General features: G+C 35.1%; 1 non-coding gene across 1 annotated transcript; it reads left to right on the top strand.

Annotated features, from left to right (window-relative positions):
- The first annotated feature begins 20110 nt into the window (after window positions 1–20110).
- Window positions 20111–20217, top strand: LOC121220463 (small nucleolar RNA R71). The gene has a single exon (XR_005917665.1). It is a non-coding gene; the product is annotated as a small nucleolar RNA R71 (small nucleolar RNA).
- Window positions 20218–21905: the final 1688 nt, after the last annotated feature.

The following is a 21905-nucleotide window of genomic DNA, read 5'->3' on the forward strand; positions in this document are numbered from 1 at the left end:
TTATTTAAGTCTGAATTTTGAAAGAAGTATGTTAGCAAGCGCTATCCAGAACGAAAGAAGAAAAAATTTCTTGAGTTGAAGCAAGGAAGTAGGTAGAACAATGGAAGAATATGAGAGACAGTTCTTTTAGTTTAGCAAATATGCTCGAGAGATAGTGCCTACCAAGGAAAATATTTGTGTACGTTTTGAGGATGGACTTAAAGATAAGATTAGAATGTTATTAGGAGTTTTGGAGATCTGTGAATTTGTGGTGTTGTCCAATTGAGCCCAAAAAATAGAAGAGATCTGTGAAAGTAAAAGACGGAACAAAGAAAAGAGGAGAGAATTTGGTAAACGCGGTGGGTCTAAAGCTTTCTCAAATTCTCCAAAGAAGAAGATGAAGGAATCTAGTAATAAGTTCTCTGCTCCATTGGGGTTTTCTGGAAGGGATCAACTGAAACAAAGTAACAAGAAAGCTCCGACTCTTTCAGTAGTTAGTGTGGCCAATGTGAAGAATACAAAAAGAGCAGAGTGCAAGCAATGTGGATGGTTTCACCTTCTTGTTTGCAAAGTTAGTGGTGAGACGTGCTTTATATGTGGATCTCCACACCATTTTAAGAAAGAGTATCCAAATCGAAAAGAGCCTATTAAATAGCATAATGAGAAATCGGTGACCACTCATACCCAAGGTAGAAGACCTGGAAATAGAACTTCGACTGGAGTCAATAGAGGTGGGGTTAATGACTTAGCGGTCAAACCTGAAGCTATGGCACTTTCTAGCATATGTCATTCGTGCACGAGAGGAAGTCTCGGCTCCTACCGTTATTTCGGGTACTTTTTCTATCTTTAATGTTAGTGTGTATGCATTAATTGACCTGGGGTCGACGCATTCATATATATGCACTACATTATTAACGAAAATGAATTTACCTGTAGAATCAACCGATTGTGTTATTAAAGTCATAAATCCCTTAGGCCATAGTGTTATTGCTGATTTGGTTTGCAAGCAATGTCCATCAGAAATTCAGGGCTACAACTTTCTTGTCGATTTAATGTTGTTACCCTTCAATGACTTTGATGTTATCTTGGGTATAGATTGGTTAAATAAGCATGATGTTGTGGTTAATTACCGGTAAAAAAGAGTTGAGTTGAAAACTTCAAATGGTGAAGTAATTTCTATCGAGTCTAGTAGATCAGATGGTGTTTCAAAAATAATCTCGGTAATGAAAGCACATAAGTTAATGCGGAAAGGTTGTGAAGTGTTTTTGGCTTACATTTTACATTTTGGCTTACATAAGTCAATTTTTCCAACTTTTTCTTAAATGTTCCGAATGTTTTCAATTTAGTCCCAAATTGTTTCTAAAGTGTTTCTAAGGTCTTGAGGGCTCGATTAAGGGACGTTATGCATATATATGAATGATGATTTATATGCTTATGTTGAGGACTGAAATGTATGTTTTAAAGTTATGTTTTTACGGTAATGCTTCGTAACCCTATTCTGACGATGGATATAGGTTAGGGGTGTTTCATTTCAATTTTGCATACAATTTCTATCTATCAAAGGATGCTTTCAATCTATCTTAGATTATTTTAATGATATCTTTTTTTTTCTTGAATCAATTCTGGTCCAACAACTTTTCTTTCACACAATTTCAACCAAACAAGTGTTCGACACCTACACCCGTAGAAAGTTTTGTACGGAGGCATTTGAATGCTCGATTGGAAACTATTATTGGATACGAATTCAGAAAAAGGTAAATAACGTTGTCAACTTGATTAAAAATCAATTACACATGCTCGAAGCATATCTTCCTAAATTTGAATAGCACGCTCAAATTGTCCGTCTGTCTGCGAGTGAAAAGTTGTGCTGAAATTGAGTCTCGTACCAAGAGATTCATGTAACTATTTCTGAAATCTTGAAGTAAATCGTGGATCCCGATTAAAGATAATTGACATAAGGATACCGTGCAACCTAACAATTTCTGAATGTACACCTCAGCTAATTTTGGAAGCGACCAATCAGTTCTAATTGCAATAAAATGGGACGATTTTGTAAACTGGTCAACTATCACCCAAACAACATTCCTCTTTCTTGGGGATAACGGTAACCCCGTTACAAGATCCATGATTATGCACTCTCAACTATTTCTCTTTTCATTCCAGGCCACCAATACAATACTCACAGATCGCAATACATTTCCATTTCCCCAGAATGTAAGGCAAAAGGGTTATCGTGAGCTTCGTGAAGTATCAACTCTTTTAATTCTGCAACATCTAGAACATAAATTCGATTATGAAACCTCAAACAATCACGATCATCAATGTTGAAATTTTCTATTGAGTCTTTTTGAATCATTTCTTTTTTCTTTGCTAATTTGGCATCATCTAATTGTGCTACTTTGATCTGATCAAACAACACCAGTTTGATTTTCAACTCAGCCAACAAGCTTGGTTGAGCAAACATCGCTCGCAATTCAACTATTGCCTTTCTTCTCAACACGTCAGCTACTACGTTAGCTTTACCAGGATGGTAATCAATAACACAATTATAATCTTTTAGAAGCTCAACCCAACGACGCTGTCTCAAATTCAATTCTTTTTTAGTTAGGAGGTATTTAAGACTCTTGTGATTGGTATAAATGTGACATTTTTCACCGTACAGATAGTGTCTCTAGATCTTTAGAGCAAAAACCACACCAACTAACTCTAAATCATGTGTCGGAAAAAAAAGAACAAATTGTAAATATTTCAAAACTTTGAACTTAGTATCGATACCAAAGAAACAAGTACCGATATTTTTTTTATATGTATCGATACCAAAATCAATATTGATACTATTTTGGCACTCTATAATTTGAAGACACTCTTCATTTGGTCAAGTATTGATACCTTGGTCCCTGGTATCAATACTTTTATTGAGATGGTCAAAAATTACAAGTTTGAAAATTCATTTCATGCCCAAACCTATATATTAATTCATAGATACAAATAGGTACACATATAACCTGCATAAAACTCATTCAATCCATTACAAGCATGTCATGATTCAAGCATGATCTATTAACCATCTTATCTATTATAAATAGTAACTAAGTATGCAATTAGGTACCATTATCCTAATACTAACTAATATGCCATTTGGTACCATCACAAACAAATTCAAAAATAAACTCAATTGTACACACAAGTAATTTAACTAAAATGCAATCATCATATGAAACTTATTTCATCATCAATAATGTTTCAAATACCAATTACCAAAATTACTCATTCATGCTACTTAACAAAGACAAATATACTCTCTTCTAGAACCACTGGTTACCAATACTAAATGACACAAAACATATTTAACCCAAATAAGACCAATGTAACGCTTAGGTTTGTGCAAGTGTACACAGTCGTTATCAAGCAGTAAGTAAGTATCGAGTTATCGTCTCCACAGGGATTGTATTTGTGCTAAGTCACTTAATTTGTAAAATTATATTAATAATTTTATAAATAAAAACACAATATAATTGAGAAGTGGTGATTAAAATATATTAAACTAAATGCAATGATCCCTAATGCAAATTATCCTAAGTATGCAAACTAAATATAATATATTTTAGTAAAATTAAACACAATTTGCAACAATTATAACATAAATAAACTAGGACAATTACTTTAATTAAACACAATTTATTATCAACATGCTTAATAACATTTGGAAAAACATTCCATGGCAACTCGATCTTTCATGAGTTTGAAAACCACATTAGGTCCTTTCGGAATCCTTTACTTAGTAAATACGCATTTTACTAATCCTTATTTACTAAGGGTTTCTTAGTATTCGTGTGAAGTAACAGGGACATGTCAGGTTTGAAACAATTTAATCACACAAATTTAAAAACTATGCAGATAATAGAGCTTGGTCAGAGTTGTTATGCAACCTACAATTTAATCGGGTCAGGATCTAAATTGAGCATGCACATTTCAATTATGTGTCCATTAGCCATCGTCTGGTCAGGATCGCTCAGCTAATTCAAGTGCATTCCAATCACGTATGAACGAAATACAGACTTGATTTTAATTGAAAACATGATCGATTGAGGCACAAACATTATAAGCATGAATCAAATATATATTATTTAATCAAAGCAATCATCCTAGCTTAAATAAAATTAAGCTAACATTGTTGTAAACAATAACAAAGAACACATAGCAAACATCTTTATATTAAATTAAGGAGAAGAAATATTAAACCCAATTCAAAGTGGCTGTCACCCAAGACTCTAACTGACGAGGCTCCTTCGCTTCTTTGCTTTGCTCCTTTGCTGATGGTTCTCCAAGGTGGCCGACCAAGGGTTCTCTAAGAGGATAATTTTGCTAAAAATCTTTATGCAAGGATGATGATAGGCGTGAGGAGGAAAGATAGCTAAGAGAGTTGAGAGAGGAGAGAATGATGAATGAGTGAGGGATGCTTGAAAAAGTGAGAAATGAGCTCTTATTTATAGGTGAGGCAAGGGAGCTAGTTTGCTAAAAATAGGAGTGTCCATCTTTTGAAACTTCTTCCAAGGATGACCGACCATGAATTGAGGAAATGTGTAACAGCCCAGTTTTAGCTAAATCAGAACAGTGGTTTTGAAACCACAAATTCGAGGTCGTAAGATTTATTTTATTATTATTTTAATAATTACAGCATTATATTAGATTTGTGTGAAATTTTCGTAAAGAAATTTTATCGTTTAAGTGTTTAATTCAGTAAAAAGGACTTAATCGCGTAAAGCGTAAAAGTTGAGTTCTAATAGCTAAAGGTTTTAAATAGCTATAGGGTTTTAATGTGAAAGTCCTTATATGGTAATTAGACCATTAATGTTGATAGTGGAATGTGATGGCTTGGCATTTGTTTAAATTTTAAATGTTTTAAAGGTTATAAAAGTAAATTAATTAATAATGATAAATTACGTAAAATAAAGTAAAGGTATCATCTTTTCTTCTCCATCTTTAACCGAATTTTAGGGAAAGAAAATCCATTTGAGAGCTTTTACATTCAACAACTATTTCCTAGCTTGTGTGGTATGTATTTTTGTCCCATTTTTAATTATTTCTACGTTTTTGTGATCATTGCTTCGTAATCTAGCTAGCCCGTGCCTCTGAATTCGAAACTGTTAAATATTTAACATGTTGCCATTGTTGAATGCTTGAGTAAATTGATAATTTATGATAGATTATGAATATTTGATGTTAGATTTTCATCTTTTATAAAGTGATTTTTTTGAGAAAAATATCAATTTTGGACTAAATTGTGAAAAGTGGAAATTTAGTGGTTAAAATGTGAAATAAATTAAAAATATGGGCTGATAGTAATATATGGAAAATTCGGCTAGCTTGGGTTTGTGTTTAATTTCATGAAATTGTGATTTTATGTGATAAGGACTAAAATATGGAAATGTGAAATTATAGGGGCAAAAGTGTAAATGTACTTTAAAGAAAATTTTGGGTTCAATTGAATAGAGAGAGAATTAAATAAGTTAATTTTGATATTATCTAGATCGAGGGAAAATCAACGTATCGGATTAGTTGACCTAAATTTGTCGATTCAGCGAATGAGGTAAGTTTGTATGTTTAATAAGCATTAAATTATACATGTTTAAATACTTAATTGAGATAATTATGGTGAATTCTTAAATATTGAATTTAATTGTGATTATAATGCTTTGGAAAGGTTTGACGGAGATTCGACAAAGTAAAAGTCCCGGTTGAACCTTAGGAATAGATAGGATACAAATGTCATGACATTAGGGTTACCAAGATTACGTGTAAGACCATATCTGGGATGTGGCATCGATATGAGACTTCGTGTAAGACCATGTCTGGGACATTGGCATCGATATGTGATTTCGTGTAAGACCATGTCTGGGACATTGACATCGATATGTGATTTCGTGTAAGACCATGGCTCGGCCATTGGCATCGATACAAGATTACATGTAAGACCATATCTGGGATATGGCATTGTTACTGTACTATGTGTATCAGATCCCCGAGTATGCTTTAGTATTCCAAATGGTTCAACGGAAAAAGTGGATGAAACATGGTTATAAGTGACGGTACAACGAAAGCAAAGTATTCGTGATAGAAATCAACAAGTAAGTGAAAGTTGAGAATGGAAGTATGATCGAGTTAAGCAAGACAGGTACGTACATAACCTATGTGAGAATCGAATGAAAGTGAATTGGTGAGTTCATACCGTATCATGTATATGAAATGAGAAAGATATGTATTTAAATATGTTGTATACCAAAATATGCTCATTTGGCTATATGGAAGCATGAATTGAATGTTATATAAAAATTAATTTGATTAAACTTGTGAAAGCTAAGGTTAGCTATGTAAATGATTATATGATTAAGCATGAAATGAAATATGATCTATGTGAATTGTATAGATGAAATATGATATGTGTTATGAGGACGTATGGAACTGGAAACGAAATTTTATGAAATGTATGAAAGAAATCATGAAAGAGTAAAATTTGCAATAAAATAGTTTTGGACAGCAGCAGTTGTATAACTTTGAAAAATCACTAAAAATTGTGAGAATCGTATTATAGGATGAATAAGACATGAAATTAAAGATTATTGCGTCTAGTTTCACATAAAAGAAACAGTGTAAGCAAAATAATCTTGTATTACGAGATATTTTAATTTTTGTAAGATAAGGTCAGAGTGATTTCAGAATCCCCTGTTTTGACTTTGGAAAATCATTAAAAATTGTATAAAAAGAATTATGGGTTAGAATTTATATTATTAAAATTATAATGAGTCTATTTTCAAGAGAAATGAATGGGAATATCATCCGAATCTCGTACTAAGAGATAATTATTTTTTAGAGAAGAAGGGTCAGAATTGTCAGACAGCAGAACAGTGACGAATTTGAAGAATTAACTGTACTTATTGGCTAAACCAAAAATTCTGAAAATTTTATGGTAAGAAGAGATGTGAGCCTCATTTCATAAAAATCAAGAACATCTTAATTTTGAGGTCCGTAGTGCAAGATATAAATAATCTAGTGACTATGACCCGAGTAGATAGCTTGATGTGAACATGAGTAAATAGTGGAACTATATGCAATTTTGATTGTATTATCTTGAGAACATGTTGTGAGGATTGGTAAAAGTAGGTTAACAAATTGCTTATTATTTACATATCAACTTATTAAGCTTTATAGCTTACTTTGTGTTATTTTTCTATGTTTATAGTGTTCTGAAGGCTCGCTTGGGTTAGAAATCGTCGGAGATCCCATCACACTATCCAGCTATGGTTTCGGTACTTAAAAGGTTTGAAATTTTGGTTATGTGGCATGTATAGGCTAGTTGGTCTTTTAAGTGTATAAATGATTTTGGCTATTGGTGCCTAAATGTTTAAAATGTATTGAGCCATGAGATTTGACTTGTTTATAATGTGAGGTTTGATATGTAGATGGCGTTATAATTGGAATGTGATTGTGGTTATGTGGTAAGCTTTAGTAAAGTTATTGATACATTAGTGGAAGTGTTCAAATTGATATTCACGATTGATGAATAATGGTATATTATGTGCTTGTGTAAGGTTGACCCTTATGGTTGGCAAATTGGTCTTGCAAATGGCCTATATTCGTCCACGCGGCTGTTCACACGGGCATAAGACTTCTGTTACATAGAAAATTCTTAAAGTTTCAAAATTTTTTATGTGTAAACAGTTTAGTCCCAAACCTTTTTAAAAGCATGTTTTAGATCTCGTAGACCTATTTAAGGGATAATGTGATTATGAATAAATGTGATATGATGATACATGATCAATGCATATGAAATGTTTGTATAATAATGTGAATTGTTTGGTACTGCCTCTTAACCTTAGTCCGACGATTCTGCTTGATTTTGCTTGATTCTTGGTCAATTTGAGTGCCACCACAACTCATGACTAAGACTCGATCACCAGCAAATCTTCAGGAAAATATCTTATTTCTTTAACTCTTCAAGGACCTTGTGTAATTAAACCAAAAATTGATTTATGATCAGCCATGTGCAGCCAAAAATTGGGTTGACTTGGTCCCCAATTTAGACAGTTTTGCAATTAGAAGAAAACTCTCAGACCTGTCCAAAAATAGTAGATTGTTTAGAGGACCAAATAATATAATTTTAACCACTTCAATTAATTAATTTACTTAATTAATTAAAACCCAATTTATTAATGAGATATTTAAAATCAATTATTAAATATACCTTTATATTTTATTATTTAATTTAATCATGCATGACCCACTTTATAGCTAAAAAATATAATATGCTCAAACTAATATAAAATAAGTCATTTTATGTATGAAAACTATATAATAAAGCATAAAATCACATTTTAATAATTTCCATGTCCTAATTTCATATTTTCGCATATTTCATTAATTTATTAAACAATTACTTGGTTTTAACAACAAATTTAAGTAAAAAGGTGATGAATTATATAGGAAAAATCCTATATATTTTTTAGTTTACACACCCCAAACTTAAATCATTGCTCGTCCTGAGTAATGTTCAGGCACAACACAAGGTCTTGCTAAGGCAAATTTTGCTAAGAGTGTAAGTAGCATCAATCTTTGTCTCATAATCACGCATCAATAAATTCAGGCTTGTAAAGCCCAAATTTTGCCCGGGGCCCAATAAGACCCAAACAAAACCAAATATAAAAATCAAAACCCAAACCCCAAGTAGACCTAAACCCAATTAAACCTAATTAAACCTAAAGCTCCAGCCCAAATTAAACCTAAGCCCAATGGCCCAATACCCTAAAACTATCAAAAAACCCTAATTCCCCCTAACCCTAGGTGTGCTGCACCTAGGTCTTCTTGCCTTGTTGCCGCTGTCGCCCCCCATGCATATGACACCCTCTGCCACCACCGCAGCACGCCTCTAACACCTGCAAGACAAATAAACACATAACAACAGAAGAACCAAGCAGAAAAAAACAAAAAATAAAAACTAAAAGTTGTGTAAATCGGCTATAAAAGCCTGGATCTCAGCATTGTATTTTGTCTACGAACATTAGAAAATAAAAAAATTAAAAAAAACAAAAAACAACACATCCGAGGTGAATTTCTACTTTTATTTCTGTTTTAAATACCTGTTTGATTCTATTTTCACATTTTTATTTTATTTTTTATATCTACAAAAAAAAGGGAAGAGAGGGCACACCGGAGACACCCCGTGACCACGCATCACTACCATCAGATCCGAGAGGGGGCCAAGAGTCCTCCTCTTTCTTTGGGCCGAGAGGGCTGGGCTTCAGAAGGGGGTTGAGGAACGAGGGCTAAAAAGCCCACTTTTCCATCGTCGGCCACCGGCTACGGCGATGGTGTAGCAGATTCGCCGATGGAGCCCATGCTGGCCAAGTGTGGTTGAGAGAGATAGGGGAGGTTTTGAATTTTTTTAAAACACTGATAAAATGAAATTTTAAGAAAAAATTGATTTAAATAAAGACAATAAAACGGCACCGTTTTGCAAGTGGGGTGCAGCTGCCGAAACAACGTCATTTTGGCCCTGACTTGTGACCCGTCCCGTCCGCCCTCAAGATTCGCGTGTTTCGGCTGTGAAGGGGATATTTGCGCGCGAGGTCCCCCCGCTTTTGCGCCGTAGAGCAATCTGGTCCTATGGGTTTCTTTAATTTTAGCCGCATAATTTTCGGCTTGTTTTATTTTGGTCTGCGCTGAAACACTGCACTTTAGGGCTGGGAATATTGCCCAGTCAGTCCCTCATCCCTTAAGTGCATTCCATTTCAGTCCCGAGCCACTCTCTTTTATTTTTTTGCGAATTAAACCCCAGATTTTGGGCCCGTTTTCAATTTCATCCTTATTCCATTTAGCTAATTTATTATTTTTATTTTTTAAAATTAATTAATTTATATTTTTTAAGAGCTCCTCTATTATTATTGTTTATTTTAAGTTTTACGTATATTATATATTTTAATTTTTTTACCTAATATTTACTTAAGATTTTTATTACATTATTTGTTTTAAACTACCATATATATATTGTCTTTTAAATTTTTTTTGTATATATTATTTTTAGTAAAGAAAAAAAATATTGTTTTATGTTTTTTTTTAAATTTATTTATTTTAAACTATCTTAGCATTATTCATTTTAAGTTTTATAATTTGTTTGTTTGAGATATTTTACCATTCATTTCGAATTGGTCTCATAAATTACTTGTTTTATACTATTAGCTACAAAGAACTGTCCTCTATTATTTCGTTTCGTTTACTTGGATTATTAATATTGGTATGTTAAAATGATGCATGTGGTGTGATTATTATTATTTTGTATGCTGTAATTTGTTTATTTGTTTTCACATTATTGCTATTCATTAATGTGACATTTTATTCATGAATTGTCATTTCATGTTCTACATTATCGTTCCATTTCATTTCATCATTTCAAGAGTTGCGTTTGATTTGTATATGCCCTTAATAAGAAACTGGTCTATTTTATCACGAACAAAACAAATACACCTCGTTCAAGTGTTGTACTCGTCATTATTCAAAAAAAAGAAGAAAAGCCTTAAAATAAGGCAGCATTTCGCTTTTTGGAAATTTGAGAAATTGTACCCTAACTTGCGGGGTTTCAATTTTCCCGTTAAACCTAAATAGCAAAGTATCCTTTTTAAAATTTCAAAACATGAAACTTCAATAAGAGTTAAAGGCAAGCTTACTCTCAAGATTTCCAAGTGTCGTGTCCTAACTTACTGGATGGGCCACATGTTATCTCGAGGTGAGAGGGTCTTTGACCTCCGTTTCGATTTTGTCAAACAAACTCCTTTGAAATAAATAAAAAATGGATCATATTTTAAACTACCTTTCAAATTTTCAACTTTCAACATTAAGACATTAAGTAATCAACTCGGTACCAATTTTGGGCGCATTGAGGGTGCTAACCCAAAATATCGTAGACCAAATCATTGTTTTGATCAATTGAAATATTTTATTAAAATAATTACATTATGAGGTGACCCGATCGCACCTCATAAAAAAGATTGGTGGCGACTCCCAGTTTTTTCGTTTTCAAAATCCAAGTCGACCTTTTAAAAAAAATGGTTTCGACAGCTTGGCGACTCCACTGGGGACAAAATAAGAGAGTCAAGCCACGAGTTGATTACTTTTTGTCTTTTTGTCAAAAATTGAAAAGTTGGTTTAAATTTACGATCATTTTGTTGCATTTCATTCATTTTGTTGTGATTTTCATCATTTTGGTCTATAATCGCTTCACTGGTTTGAATTTTGATATGTTTCTGCACATTGCATTACATAACCGCTCGGTTATATCCTTTTAAGTGGGAGTGAGAAACTATTCCTTCGTGAGATTTTCACCTCCGTGCAGGATAATGGATCGCTCTTGGGATACATCTGTACCTATGTCTTCGTGAGATTTTCATCTCCGTGCAGCCATAGGGAAATGTATTCCTTTGAACTGAACTCGGTCCATATGAGCCTATAATGGGTGAGGATCGAGGAATCTGCTAGTTCAGGTACCTTTACTTTAGGACCGAACCACATATAGTGAACCCTAAGAGCCTACCTTAGGTGGAACCATACCAAACCCTAGTGGTCACCTGAATAGGTGCTCTATTTATTTTTTCTTCCTTGCTTTTGCATTGAACTAACGTGTTTCATTCTATTTTGGTTATGATTGCATTGCATTTTCATCATAGAAGAGAGGTGTCGATTCACGTTCAGTTGCTAAATAGAGAGCTTGTCATGAAAATTAGATTTCTTGATAAAGTGGAAGATAATACGGCTGTTCGAATATGTTCCGAGAAAACACAACAAGAGAAAGGTGATAGTCTAACAAAGGAGTACACAACTTTGCTTCGTTGCCTGAGGATTCAAGTTGACAAAGATTATTTCAGAGTCATCAACGTCCTAACCTTTTTAAAGAAGCTAACGAGCATCACGAGGATGAGTGAGCAATGAGTCGCGGCTCGAATCTAGCAAAAAGAAGCTGGTAGAAGCATTCATTGGAAAATTCGCGAGATTTATCTTAACATCGGGATATGAAGAAAGGGATTGATGTGTTCGCCTAGACTATGAGGGCAGGGCCATATAAATAGCTATTTTATATAAAGAAATTTGTTTTCTAGTAAAGCTGTTCTAATAGAATTGAATCAAAATCAACGCCTCTTTTTGCTTTCATTCCATTCATCTGCATTACATTTCATTGCATCATGTGCATTAAATTTCACGAAAGACCCTAATTAAATGAGATTATTTCAGTTAATCTGGAAACCAACGAAAATCCACCAACCAAATATTACTATGGTACCCACCGTAAGATGAAAGCAATGGATCAAAGATTGGAAAGGTTAGAACAATTGCAAAAAGAGATGCAAGATCAAATGTAGGAGCAACTGGCTAAAATTGAACAAGACATGCTAGAGTCCCAAAGAAATTGATTGAGCCAATTAACGCAATTAATGGCTGGGGGTATGATAAAGGGAAGAGTCCAGTGGTCGACAGTAGGGACGATAATGAAAACCCCATCTATCCCCCAAGTTTTACCCCAATAAGTGTCTAGGCCCAACCAGACGTGTATCTACAAGGGGCACCCGCTACTAACAAACCTCAACAACATCAGACCGGTACCTCGACACCAATGAACTACTCGACAGGCTCAGGTTCAATCCAGGGGATAATCCAACCAATCCTGTAGTTCCTGATCTAGACGAAATGGCAGAAATAAAAAAAGCAAGGGTAGAACTGCCAAAGCAACTTGAAGATCGGTACAGGTGGTTGGAAGAAAAAATCAAAGCAATGGAAATTGTTGATTACCATTGCGGAGTTGACACCAAGGATCTGAGTTTGATCCCAGATCTAGTACTCCCACCGAAATTCAAGACTCCAGAATTTGAAAAGTATAATGGGACTAGCTATCCTGAAGCTCACATCACTATGTTTTGTCGAAGGATGACAGGATACAATGATCAATTGTTAATCCACTACTTCCAGGACAGTCTAATCGGGTCTGCAGCCAAATGGTACAACCAATTGAGCCGTGCCAAAATTCACTCATGGAAGGACTTGGCACAGGATTTCATGAAGCAATACGGCCACATGACAGGCATGGCGCCCGACAGAATTACACTGCAGAACATGGAAAAGAAGTAAAGTGAGAGCTTCAGGCAATATGCCCAAAGATGGAGAGAGGTAGCGACACAAGTCCAGCCACCTCTTCTGGAGAAAAAAACCATGATGTTTTTACCATGAGCTTCTCAGATATAGTAATGTCCGGTGAGATAATTGAAAACGTGGTAAGGAGTGGGAGAGATAGACGTAAGAGAATGCGTCAAAAGATCAACCCCGAAAAAAATGAAAATGAAGTGAATAATGTGAGCAAAGGGTATTCCTAATCAGTCACCATCAGCCAACCGAGGGCCTGACTACTAGCTATTAAGGCACCTCAAGCAAAGAATCCAACTCGAGGCCAAACACAGAAAGACTCCAGTTCACACCCATCCCGATGACACATAGAGAGCTGTATTAGAATCTTTTTGATGTGAATGCCCAATGCGAATACCACGCGGTGACGGGACACTCAATTGAAAACTGCGCTATATTTAAAAAGTTAGTTGAAAGGTTCATCAAGATGGGCATCGTGAAGTTTGACGATCTATCAGGACCTAATGTGGTAGGAAATCCGTTACCCAGTCATCCAGACCCAAGGGTAAACGTGATAATTGAGAATGGAGGAAAAAGAACCAAAACCAATCTTGCAGAAGTAAAAACCCCACTGAAATGTGTTTTGAAACAAATGATAGACATAGGGTTAATCATTCAAAATTTGAAGAAGAGACCAAAATGGATGAGGAGCTACTGTGAGTTCCACGCTGAAGAAGGTCACGAAATCCAGAAGTGTGTTGAATTCAAAGCTTTGGTGCATAGCCTAATGGATAATAAAGAGTTGGTATTCCTTGAAGAAGCCAAAGGCCCGGAAGGAATATTGGGGAATTTGAATGTTAACACAGTATCCGAAGAGGGTGCCAGGGAAGAAAGTTTATCAGGCATTTTCCCTTACACACCTGGGAGTGTCTAGAACAATGGGACTGTGGAAGAGATTCCTGTACTTTTTAGACCTAATTTAGAGTAATGTTCGAAACATGCTTATTTCTTTAAGCCTAAGAGCAATAAGAATCCTTTTGTGAGATAGGCTTATGTCTAACATCTTTATTTCAATAAAATGCATCTTTGTTTCTCACTTCGAGCAGATATTCTTTTATTATTTTCATTTCATTCATAATCATACTATACAGATAAATATACTTAGATTCTTTTTTTCTTTGGATCTTTTCTCGTCCCTATAACAGGTTTCCAGATATCAATGATATGAGCAACATGCTATTAACTCAGAAACAAATCATTGATGGACTTAGAAGTAAGAGGTACCTTTTTCTTTCGAACGATGACTTCAGTAGCATCTTGCTTAGTCAAACTAGCATAGAATTCTCGAACTAGTTCATCATCAGGAAGTGAACGAGCATCACAAAATTGTTCCCACTTGAGAGCATTGATTTTCTTTCTAATCGGTATAGGAACAACCATCAAATCATTACTCATCAAGTCAAAACCTTTTTCCGGCATCATAGGTAGATGCTTGAAGATTGAATCAAATCTCTCTTTCACTTCTTCATCGATCAAAATCGGGTTTTAAGGAGTAGTCTTTGAAGATTTGGTTCTTTTGCGAGTATCTTTTCCCGAAAATTTGGCAAATCAGCAAAGTGGGTAGAACTTTCTACGGCAAAAATCTTGTGATGACAAAAGGGAATTTTGGAAAAAAGGGAAAAGAACTAGGATTTCTTCCGGGGTTTAAGGTTGACGGCACAAAAGAAAGATTTAGGAATTTTTAGGGTGTAAGCAAATTACTTTAAGGGATATGAAAATTAGTAGAATAGAAAGGATTTTATATAGGGAAAAATTAGGGCAACATATAGCAAAAATTTAGCTACATTAGGATTACTTGGGTGGCAAGCAATAGGTGTTACGGCAAGGCATGGATTTTCCCTCTTTTTTTGTTGTCTTGGGCCTCAAACTCAAACTGTATCTTACTAAAAAAACTGATTACTACTTGGGACAAATTTGGCCCTCTTCATTAACATAAAAATTTAAAATTTAAACAGAACAAATGAAATTAAAAAAATGTAAGTCTTAATTAGAAAATTTCTTCTTAACAAATTACATTAAATTAATTCCCAAGAAAGGTTGGAAGGGTCACAGCGGTCCTACTTAAGTTCCAATCTCCTTAGACAGAATTAATTAAATGTAATAAGTTAAGAAAATAAGTTCTAATTATTTATTTATTTACAAAATAAGTTCATGAAAAATTAAGGGTCTGCTAATTTGAGCGAGGATTCAATTCGCTCAACTTCACCATCCTAGTAGTGTTTGAGATTTTGACCATTAACTTTAAACGTACCTCCGTAATTATCGTATAATTCAATAGCTCCATAAGGATAAACTTGGTAGATGGTATAGGGTCCTTTCCATCGGGATTTAAGCTTCCTAAGAAATAACTTCAACCTTGAATTAAACAACAAAACCTTCTGACCTACTTTAAACTCACGAGGTTGTATATGACTATCATGCCATCTCTTTGATCTTTCTTTATACATTTTGGCATTGTCACAGGAAAACAACCTCAACTCTTCCAACTCATCAAGTTGTAACATCCTTCTCTCACCGGCTTGCTTAAGATCAAAGTTCAACTGCTTCAAAGCCCAGTGAGCTTTATTCTCCAACTCTAATGGAAAATGATATTCCTTTCCAAAGAATAACCAATAAGGAGTCATTCTTAACGGAGTCTTAAATGTTGTGCGATAGGCCCATAATGCATCATCAAGCCTTTGAGACCAATCTTTTCTACTAGGGCGTACTACCTTTTCAAGGATACCTTTGATTTCGCGATCCACTCTTTCAACTTGCCCATTAGACTAGGGGTGATAGGCAGTAGCAATCTTGTGCTGCACATCATATTTATCAAGCAACCACTTAAGCCATTTGTTCACAAAGTGAGAACCTTCATCACTAATAATAGCTCTTGGTGTCCCAAATCGTGTAAACACATACTTATGTGGAAATCACATGACTACCTTAGCATCATTTGTAGGGTATGCTTCAGCTTCAACCTATTTGGATACATAGTTCACAGCAACTAAGATGTATTTGTTCTCATACGAAGAAGGAAATAGGCTTAAGAAATCAATGCCCCATATGTTGAACAATTCAATCTCCAAAATGTTTTTCAAGGGCATCTCATTCCTCCTTGATATATTTCCAGTCCTTTGGCATTTATCACAGTTCTTCACATAAGCGTAAGTATCTTTAAATAGTGTAGGCCAAAAGAAACCTGCTTGAAAAATCTTTGCTGCAGTACGTCAACAACCAAAGTGTCCCCCACTTGGAGATGAATTGGAGTGATACAAGATCTCAGCAATCTCGCTTTCAGCTATACACTTTTGGATTATATTATCTGCACACTGTTTAAACAAAAACGGATCCTCCCAAAAATAATACCGACTATCATGAAGGAATTTCTTCCTTTGTTGGTATGTCATTTCTCAATGAATTATTCCACATGCAAGATAATTGGCAAAATCACCAAACCAGGGTATTTCATGAATTCGATTTACCTTAAATAAGTGTTCATCTGGGAAATTCTCGTTGATAGCCACACATGATTGACTTACCTCATCTTGCTCCAACCTCGACAGATGATCAACTATTTGATTTTCGACACCTTTTCTGTCTTGGATCTTAATGTCAAATTCTTGGAGTAAAAGTATCCAACGAATTAGCCTTGGTTTTGCATATTTCTTCGGGAGCAAGTATTTAATGGCCGCATGGTCAGTAAATACTGTAACTTTGGTACCTATAAGATATGAGCAGAATTTGTCAAAAGCAAAAACTATAGCAAATAGTTCCTTTTCAGTTAACGTATAGTTAAGTTGGGCTCCCGTTAAGGTTCTACTTGCATAGTAAATGGGGTGGAACACTTTATTTTTTCTTTGACCCATCACAGCTCCAACTGCATAATCACTTGCATCGCACATCAACTCAAAAGGTGTGCTCCAATCGGGTGTAATGATTATTGGGGCTGAGATTAACCGTTTTTTAGCTCTTTAAAAGCTTCTAAACATAATTTTTTAAATCAAACACTGTATCCTTCTCTAACAACAAACACAACGGCTTAGAAATTTTAGAGAAATCCTTGATAAACCTTCAGAAAAAACCGACATGGACTAAGAAACTTCTGACTCTTTTCACATTAATTGGGGCCGGAAATCATTCAATTACGTCCACCTTTACTTTATTGACTTCAATTCCTTTCTTTGAAATCTTATGACCTAAGACAATCCCTTCCTTGACCATAAAATGACATTTTTCCCAATTAAGGACAAGATTCATCTCTTCGCATCTCTTCAGTACCTTAGCCAAATTACTCAAACAGATATCATAAGTGTTACCAAAAATAGAAAAATCATCCATGAAAACCTCAACAAAATTTTTGACCATATCAATAAATATTGCCATCATGCACCGTTGAAAAGTTGTAGCTGTATTGTATAAACCAAAAGGCATTCGCCTAAAAGCAAACGTACCATATGTACAATTAAACATTGTTTTATGTTGGTCCTCTGGGGCTACAACTATTTGGTTATATCCCGAATAGCCATTTAAAAAATAATAGAATTCATTACCTGCCAATCGGTCTAACATTTGGCCCGTAAAAGACAACGGAAAATGGTCTTTCCGAGTGGCTTTGTTCAGCTTTCTATAATCAATACAGATTCTCCAGTCGGTAACAGTTCTCATTGGAATTAACTCGTTATGTTCATTTTCAAAAATCATGATTCCACCTTTCACACTGTACTGGACTTACCCACGAACTATTTGAAATAGGATAGATGATTCTTGCATCTAACCATTTGATCACTTCCTTTCTCACAACTTCTTTCATAATAGGATTGAGCCTCCTTTGCCCATAAATTTGAGATCTTTCACCTTCTTCTAAAATGAAGAGCTCGAATTTAAGAAAGCAAAAAGAGAGGCTTATACCTCGAATATCAGCTATGGTCCAACCAATTGCTTTCTTAAATTTCTTTAGAACAACAATTAGTTGCTCCTCTTGATCTTTCATCAGTTTAGCTTAAATAATCACAGGCAAAGTAGAATAATCACCTAAATAAACGTATTTCAAATGGGAAGGAAGTACCTTTAGTTCGAGTTTAGGTGGTTCTTCAATTGACAATTTGGGTTGCACAAATTCTCTGACTTCCAACTCCAACGGTTCAAACCATGTAGACAGAATAAAATTCCTCGGATTGGCTTCCATCAAAGCCATGTTTTCTTCACCTTCTTCATCCTCCAAAGGGTCAAGATCTACGGCTTTCTCCAATGAATCTTCTTTAAAATTGCTTTCTATAGAAACCAAGATTTCTATCTCTTCCATAACTTGGGTTACCTGATCGTTTTGAACTCGCATTGTGAGTTCTCCTTTCTGCACATCAATTAACGTTCTTCCTGTGGCTAAAAAAGGTATACCAAGAATGACCGGCACTTCATTGTCTATTTTAAAATCTAAGACAATGAAATCAGTAGGAAAAATAAATTTATCGACTCTTACCAAAACATCATTGATCTTTCCTTTGGGATATGCTAAAGATCGATCCGCTAGATAAATCGTCACAGTTATACGTCTCACTTCACCTATACCTAACATCTTAAAAACAGACTTAGGCAATAAGTTGATACTCGCTCCTAAGTAACACAAAGCTTTACCACAGTAAGATTCACCAATGTTACAGGGTATAGTAAAGCTTCCTGGCTCTTTCAATTTTGGTGGCAATTTGTTCTACAGGAACGCACTGCACTCCTTTGTCAAGGCAATAGTCTCATACTCACTTAGTCGTTTCTTCCTAGACAGTATATCCTTCATAAACTTCACATAATTCAGCTTTTGTTCTAAAGCCTCCAGCAACGGAATATTGATGTGTAACTGATTCAGAACATCCAAAAACTTCTTGAATTACACCTCCTATTTCTGCTTGTTTTGCTGCAATCTTCGCAGATGTGGAGGTGATGGAACTTTCAGTTGAACCGAACAAATTTTCTGAGTAGGTAAATCTGCATCCAAAGAATATGTTAAAATATCTAAATTCACTAAGTCAAGTTCACCTTGTCAAACTTTGTAGATTCTGATTCCTTTGGTGTAGGAACTTCAACAGCTGGTTGATTCTTCTCAACGAGTTTTCTTCGACATCAATCAATCGGGGTTCAAGAATTTTACCACTTCGCAATGCCACTTCCTTGATATGTTCTTTACCCAAATTTCTTAGATTCTCAGTATCGTCGACAAGGTTCCTTGTGATCTATTACGTAGCTCCGTAGCTAACTGACCCATTTGGTTTTCCAAATTTTTCAGTGTTTCTATTTGGCTTTGGATCAAAGCGTCATTCTTTGCCATGTACGCTTTCAACAAGTTCTCCAAACTATTTGATGCCTCAGCTTGAGGTGGTTTTGGATCTTGCTGATTAAACCCTTGAGATTGGTTAGGTCTTTGTTGCAATAAGTTGTTGTTCGGTCCACTTCCTTGGTTTTTCCAGGAAAAGTTAGGATGAGTACACCATGAAGGATTGTAGAAGTTGGACTGGGGTCATTATCCACCCCTATTTTGATATTGGTTCTCTCATAGTACACTGACTCGGGATTCGATGGACAATTCTCAAAAGAATGACCTTTCCTATAGTATACACAGGAAACTATTTCAAACGGACTTAGTGGCTGAGTTGCAAAATTATTAGTACTATTAGCGGTTAACTGTTTTAACATAGAGGAAATAGACGATACCTAAGCTGATAACGAAGTGAGAGAGTCAACTTCATGAACTCTGGCTACACGTTTTCCTGAAGCTATTCAATTTTTGGGCCATTAATAGTTATTACTCACAATCCTCTCGATGATCTCATAAGCCTCATTATAAGACTTAGACAAAATTGCACCATTCACGGAAGTATCCACCATCAATCTTATATGTGCATTGAGACCATTATAGAATGTCTCCAACTAGATACAATGAGGAATCCCATGATGAGGACACTTACGAAGTAACTCCTTGAATCGTTCCCAAGCCTTATACAAAGACTCGTCATCCAATTGTTGGAAAGTTGGGATCTCGTTCCTCAACTTAGCGTTTTTGCTAGGTGGGAAATACTTAACCAAAAATCTCTCTGCTAATTCTTGCCATGTAGATACGGAACTTGGTGGCAATGAATTGAGTCATGCTCATGCTTGATCTCGAAACGAGTACAGAAACAACTTCAACCTCAGTGCATCTTCAGTCACACCGGCTATCTTGAATGAATCACTCACCTCCATAAACAATCGAAGGTGGAGATGTGGATCTTCTGTGGGCATACCACTAAATTGGCCCACCGGTTGTAACACTTGAAACATTACTGGTTTCAATTCAAACTGGGTTGCCTCAATATCTGACCCTCTAATTCCTGGGTTTAACTCACTAAAAAGTGGCACAGCATATTGTCTGATGCATCGATCCCTATCATCAGAAATGAGGATATGATTTTAGACATAATTGGCTTAATTACCTTGGCCTTGATTCTGACTTCCAAGGTCCATCTCGACTTGTCTTTGAGTTGTTCGTTCAGGTCTTTTTTGTCTGAAAGTTTGCTCAATTTCAGGATCTACAGGGAGTAAATTGATAATTCGATCTATGCTCATGAACACTTGAAAAGAAAATCACAAAAATTGAAAAGAATAAGTTAGTAATGTTAGAAATAAATCAAATTGAAAATAAATAATTTCACGAAGAAAAATGACTATGGCAACAGTTGACAATCCCTGGCAACGGCGCCAAAAACTTGTAATGCTTACGTTTGTGCAAGTGTACACAGTCGTTATCAAGTAATAAGTAAGTATCAAGTTATCGTCTTCATAGGCATTGTATTTGTGCTAAGTCACTTAATTTGTAAAATTATATTAACAATTTGGCAAATAAAAACACAATATAATTAAGAATGGGTGATTCAAATATATTAAACTAAATGCAGTGACCCCTAATGCAAATTATCCTAAGTATGCAAACTAAATGAAATAGATTTTAGTAAAATTAAACACAATTCGTAGCAATTATAACATAAATAAACTAGGACAATTACTTTAATTAAACTCAATTTATTATCAACATGCTTAATAACATTCGGAAAAACATTCCATGGCAACTCGATCTTTCATGAGTTTGGAAACCACATTAGGTCCTTTCGAAATCCTTTACTCAGTAAATATGCATTTTACTGATCCTTATTTACTAAGGGTTTCTTAGTATTCGTGTGAAGTAATAGGGACATGTCAGGTTTGAAACAATTTAATCACACAAATCTAAAAACTATGCAGATAATAGAGCTTGGTCAGAGTTGTTATGCAACCTACAATTTAATCGGGTCAGGATCTAAATTGAGCATGCACATTTCAATTATGTGTCCATTAGCCATCATCTGGTCAGGATCGCTCAGCTAATTCAGGTGCATTCCAATCACGTATGAACGAAATACAGACTTGATTTTAATTGAAAACATGATCGATTGAGGCACAAACATTATAAGCATGAATCAAATAAATATTATTTAATCAAAGCAATCATCCTAGCTTAAATAAAATTAAGCTAACATTGTTGTAAATAAGAACAAAGAACACATAGCAAACATCTTTAGATTAAATTAAGGAAAAGAAATATTAAACCCAATTCAAAGTGGCTGTCACCCAAGACTCTAACTGACGAGACTCCCTCGCTTCTTTGCTTTGCTCCTTTGCTGATGGTTCTCCAAGGTGGCCGACCAAGGATTCTCTAAGAGGCTATT

This window comes from Gossypium hirsutum, chromosome D08 (assembly GCF_007990345.1).
Source record: "Gossypium hirsutum isolate 1008001.06 chromosome D08, Gossypium_hirsutum_v2.1, whole genome shotgun sequence".
In the NCBI taxonomy this organism is placed as follows: Eukaryota; Viridiplantae; Streptophyta; class Magnoliopsida; order Malvales; family Malvaceae; genus Gossypium; species Gossypium hirsutum.